General features: G+C 40.2%; 1 non-coding gene across 1 annotated transcript; it reads left to right on the top strand.

Moving 5' to 3' along the window:
* The first annotated feature begins 349 nt into the window (after window positions 1-349).
* Window positions 350-421, top strand: trnat-cgu (transfer RNA threonine (anticodon CGU)). Its single transcript has one exon. It is a non-coding gene; the product is annotated as a tRNA-Thr (tRNA).
* Window positions 422-6000: the final 5579 nt, after the last annotated feature.

Here is a 6000-nt window from a genome sequence, read left to right as displayed (position 1 = left end):
AAGCAGAGGTGTGAAAGCCTGCTCTACAGAAGAACTATAGCCAGAGATGCCAAAGAGGTCGAGATTTCACCACGTGAGAGAAAGCATCTCAGAAAACGAAGTTGCGGTCGTTTCCACGCGTTATAAAACCACTAGGTCAAACAACAAGAGCTGAAGAGAGTAACGCGGCCGAGCGCTCTAAGGAGTTGGCTTAAACCTCCAGTCTCTTCAGGAGCATCTGTTGGATTCGCACTGCTACAGCATATCTCCTTGTTAAGTATCCCTTTTATTGTTGTTGCTGCCTCCAGGCGATGTAAACCAGATTCAGAAAAAAATAATTTGAACAACATTATTCCCATATTTGCTCGAAGGCGCGGTGGCCAAGTGGTAAGGCGTCTGTCTCGTTAACTGAAGACCGTCGGTTCAATCCCCACCCGTGCCTGTTTCATTTGTCGCCGCTTTCCTTCAGTTTCAATGTCTTCAAAGAACTCGTAATGTAGGAGTCTCAATAGTAAAAGAACATAACTGTCGCCAGTGATTACTATTCTTGCATATCCTGCCTTGTTTTTTAGTCGACAAAGCTTGTCTCTCTTCACACCCATCTTCCGAATGATCGCCTCAGCACTGGGAAGGAACGTGCGCTTGGTAAACCCCCCCCCCCCCCCCATGGTCTGATCACAAACAGATCGGGTGAGCTGTCAGTCCAGGTTGGAAGTGACGTTCGAAAGCACTAAAAATCTGACTTTGGAACGAGAAGACCGTGTTTTTTTAACGAGTAAACGATAAAATAATATACTGCCTGCAAGACTATGTCAAGTTCAAGTTCAAATTCAAGTTTATTGTCATTATACTCATATACAGGTATATATTATAACGAAATGCTATTTAGCTAGCTCTCGGACATAAGTAGTACAAAGAAAAAAACACAGAGACAGAGACAACAGCCGATGTGCAAAAAACAACAACAGGCAGTGTGCAAAACAACAAAAAGGTAACAGGTTATGTGCAAAAACATGCATCAAAAGAATGAAATAAAGGGATAGAAATTATGGGGAGTGAACTTTTGACATGTATGGTAGAGGTAGATTTTCAATGTGTTTGGGTTTTTGGTAAGAAAGAAGGCACTGTGAGGTTCAGATCATAGGTGAGAGGTGAGGTGAGAGTGAGAGAGGCTGGGAGTTTAATAGTTTGATAGTGCGGGGGTAAAAACTGTTTCTGAGTCTGGTACTCCGGACCCGAATGCTCCGGTACCGTTTTCCATGTCATGCTAAACGCCACAAATTGTGTTCGTCCAGTCGTATCAATCGTCCTAAAGTTACAGAAAATCGGATGCAACTGGTACAGTCAGCACCCATTTCTTCAGGATAGTGGAGCGGTTTAAAACAGCAAATTCACAGTTTTGTGTCTTTCAATCTTTGTGTTCCGCTCTCCAAATAGAAGCACGGGTTCAAATCCCACTCCCGACAGTCAGGCGTTTTACCTTGTCTTTTTTACCTGCCTTTACACTATTTCAGTCTTGTTGTGCTCGCTGACAATCACAGTACAAGGAAAACGGAGAAACCGCTTTGGAAAAACATAACGGACAGAAAAAAGCTTCGTAAGCACGTGAATGTGATTAGCAGCAGTAAGGTATGCATTCAAATGTTTAAGGCAGATTTATAAAAGCAGCAGAAGAAAGGTGCAGCACAATGCAATTTGTGAGAGTTCGCTGGTTTTTATGCTGCTTGGATTTCTTTCAAGCCTATGAAGTGACCCCCGTTTTATTTTCATTTTCAAACTTCAGAACCGAATAACAAAAAGATTTCATGTGTGACAGCATTCCGTTGCAAATACCGTTTCCACGATGTATTCAGCGACGGGAATGAAATATTTTAGTGCTGGCTCAAATGCGAGGAATTTCAGAAAAACCTGGAAAAGCAACGCTTGCAGTAAATGACAAATTTAAAGCGTGTAGTCAGCATGAACAGAACAACGCAATGCTCTGTAAAAACGATCTGAAGCCGCAATTGCTCTTTTATCTCGGGCAGTTCATTCCGATACGATGTTTCCGCAGTATAAATGAAATGCCGAACTCCAAACATGTTGTTGCCATTATTGTTACTCCTGCTGCTGTAGTTTTAAGCTTTAATCAGTGGGTATGTAATGTTGTAAAGGGGCTGGACTACTTTGTTCAGTCCAAATTCCATTATGTGAATTTATGCTTTTTTAATATAAGCATTAACAATACAATGCGTGCTCAAAAACCGTTACTTATTAGCTTAAGAAGCGGCAGTGTTTTGACAAAGTGTGGTATTCGAACAGATAATCCTGAAGTGTTTAATACTTGCTTGTGAGCAGATCTCCCTCGATTTAGACAAACTCTTGTTCGGCCGATGATTTCAGATCAAAATCTGAATCAAGTGGAAAGAAAGCTGAATTACGCTGGGTACTGGGTATCACTGTTACGCCATCAGGTCATGCTAGGAGGATTGGCGGGATCAAATTGACACAGAGGGACCCAATGTGGGGGCTGAACCCACAGTTCTGAGATTAAGAGATTCTTGCTCTTTGGACTGCGCCTATATAACTCTGGTGCTACAGCAGTAATGTTTCTGGGTGTGGATGAACATGACATAATAGACTGACAGCAGGAACACGTGACAGTATCGCTATATTTGTCTGCAGTATATTGTGTTGAGAGCAGCAATAACTTTCCTGCAGAGATGGGAGTGCCCTTAATACAGCTCTTTCAATCAGACAGAGTAATAGGAACCGACCTCAAGTTTCGGCTGTGGATCCATCTGCACATGGGGGAAGAGACAGTAAAATAGCGACGAAGAAACAGAAAGAATTGTGCTCGCTGCAAAATAGGAAAGAAAGAGGTGTTAGGACACGTAAAACAGCTTGGCGATAATTTGCAGCGACAGTTTTATGTTATTTAGTACACAGATTTCTCTTCATGTTCCTTAAGATGTGTAATTTGTATGTTTGAACAAACAGTAATTTGTATGAGAACAGTTTATTCTAAAGTCCTGTCAATTAACAGCGGAGAGCTACCTGGTGCACGTCTTCAAGAAGACTCTCTTTAAGACGATTACAAGTTTCTCGAACAAATCTGCGTCATATTTTTAAAATAGTTTAGCTAATGAGCAACGAGAGTATAAATGAATTCTCCCACCCTCCATTCGAAGATAAAACTCCATGTGCGAGTCGAAGTTTCCTTGAAGCTACAGATGTTCGTCATTATTGGACATTCCCCGGTGATATTGACTAAGAAGCTCAATTCTTACGTGCTGTAGTTCAACGTGCGCAAAACACTCATATCCCCTGCAAATATCGGCATGGTCAGTGATATTCTCAACAATTTGTGCCATTGCAATTCGTGCCATACTTTTTCGCAATGTATTCTGACAAGCCAAGATCAGAGGGTCATATTTGAAAAATGGTGCATTAAAATGTCTTGTACTTCAGGATTTTGAAAGTCTATTACATTGTCTCTCACACCTCGGTGTCAGAATTGTGAGACGTTTTTATAATCAGGGGGGAGGGCCGTAGCAATAAGCAGAAAGCACAATCACCTTTTTCCCAGTGCAAGTCCATGTTATGGTGAGTTTTTAAAATTGGTTTGCGATTTTCTAAAATATATTCCATACAAAAATATAATTTGGACAGTCGCTATTTATTTGGATATTCCCTTTCACTGAGGATGTCTACAGTTTTCCAGCCGAATTAGTACTGATCGAATAGAGCCATCTACAGGCGAAAGGCGACATAACATCACAGCAGCAGCATTTAAGGCGGAACGAAAAACGCGAATAAGAAGCCAACTTCAGCCTTGTAGCAGACCCTGGGAGGCACGCTCAAAATAATCATCTTTCCCAGTACTTCAGAGTCATATTTAGAGCGCTTTACTGCAATTTTATGTGATTGATAGGAGATGTGAAGCCATCGAGCCTGTACTGCCATTTCTCATGCTTTCTCTCAGTGTCGGAGCTGCAATTGCGTGTAAAGGAGGCGACTTGAAAATGAAACGTGTAATCACCTTACAGAGGGTCTTCACGACGGGGTGTGTCAGCTAGTTCTCCATTATCGTCAATTTACTGGACTTCTGAAGAAACCTATCTACAACGAAAATACAAACTGCACAGTTTAAGGTACATGAAGAGAAATCAGTGTGCTGATTGACTCAAAAAATGTCGCTACAAATAATCTGCCAGGCTTATTTACTTGTTCGACCACCTCCCTCCGTCCCCATTTGCTGTTAGCACAATTCTTTCAGTTTCTTTTCTTGTATTTTCCTTGCTATTTTAGTGTTCCCCATGTGGAGATGGATCCACAACCGAAACTGTTTTCACCCTGTGTTTCTGCAGCGTCAGTCTGTATAAGGATCACAACTTGCACAGCTCCAGTGGCGCAATCAATCAGCGCGTGGTACTTATACAACAGTGCACAGCGGAGTTATGCTGGGGTTGTGAGTTCAAGCCTCACCTGGAGCAGTGTTTTCAGCTACTGAAAGCAACTGTCGAGTTTAGATACTCTTAGGTATTTGATGGAGATAAACTAACATCAAATGAACAAGTAAAGGTTTATTTTGAGTCACAATCAAAGAAGGCTCCACAGCTGAAACATTATGTTTCCTTCTCTTTTCAGCATGGAATAAACCTTGACGCAGCTCCCTACTAAAATTACCATCAGCTGTGTACCTCCAACTGACCTGTACACAAATATATGAGAGAGGTCTACTGAGATGAGAGGAGCACTGAAGACTTGAAAAAGCTCTCACATTAGATTCTGTGTTTTTGTTGTTCCCCAGATTTGTTTTTAATGTTCTTTTTCTTTTGAAGGTGTTGCGTTTGGTTTTTTTTTTCATAGTTGTTAGACTACTACAGGGATTTACCTAGGTTCCTGGAAGATTCTCGTTTTGTGTTTGTTGTTTTTTTGGGTTACAACATTTTTTTTTCTATTGATAGGACCCCACGCATTACTATGGGAGTAGTTAACTTTAGTTCTTACATTGTACAGTACCTGAAATTACCACATAAACTACTACTCTGTTTCCCTTTTTTTAAAAGGCACAAGTGAAGTTTGTTTTTCCTTGCTGCTGATTGGTAGCTACAATGGGTCAATTGCAATAAACTTATATACAATAAACTCCGCTGAAATTTGTCAGCAGCTCTGTACTAAACCTGTTCTCGATTGCAACAAACCTAAAATAACAGCTGCTGCCCATTAGATGTTACTGCATTAGGAGTCTAGCTTAAACCACCTCTTCATAGGTTTTAAGCAACTCGGTAGCGGACTAAGCAGAACAATTGATCACATTAGAACTGTCTTGAATGTAATGGAAATAATGTACTCATTAATTAACAAGCTTATGCACCACTTGCTTGAAAATTATTATTATATTTAACCAAAATTGCTTTCCAGACACCACAAATATTCACAATGAATGTTATCATAACACATTTTTAGTAATACAAGTGTTATTTATGAATAATTAGGTTCCATGTATATCTTTATTAATAGCTGTATTACAAGTAATGCATATACAGTCTTTATTACAGTTAGTTTTCAGTTATCCTGGGTAGGGAAGAGAATGGAAATTAAGGAAATAAAAATTTAAAGGGCTTAAGTCTTCAATGTGTTCTGTCATAGCTGTGTGTTGTCACATCTGTCATATCTGGGTGTTAATTTAGTATATTTGATGTATTATTTATTGTGATTTGACACTACACTTGTATTTGACACTACACTTCTCAGGAGAAAGCAGTACAATTTTTTTTTTATTTGAGGGTACAGAAATTGTATTGTATGGCCAGATGTAAGGTTACGTTAAGAAACCCTTATTGTTACCTTTTGCAACGTTATTTATTTAAGATGGTTCTTCAGAATAGTGTCCCTTACGTATCTGTGACTGTGGTCCAACAGTAACGGTGGTGAAATAGCCGGAATGTGTGGGAAGAAGATGGAGATGGAACAGGAGGTTTATTCAGTCGATAGAAAGGTTGTGTAGGACTGAACACACTGCGGTTATGGTACTGG

Source organism: Atractosteus spatula (genome assembly GCF_055471065.1).
Source record: "Atractosteus spatula isolate fAtrSpa1 chromosome 10 unlocalized genomic scaffold, fAtrSpa1.hap1 SUPER_10_unloc_5, whole genome shotgun sequence".
NCBI lineage: Eukaryota > Metazoa > Chordata > Actinopteri > Semionotiformes > Lepisosteidae > Atractosteus > Atractosteus spatula.
This window is presented reverse-complemented; position numbering and strand designations above follow the sequence as displayed.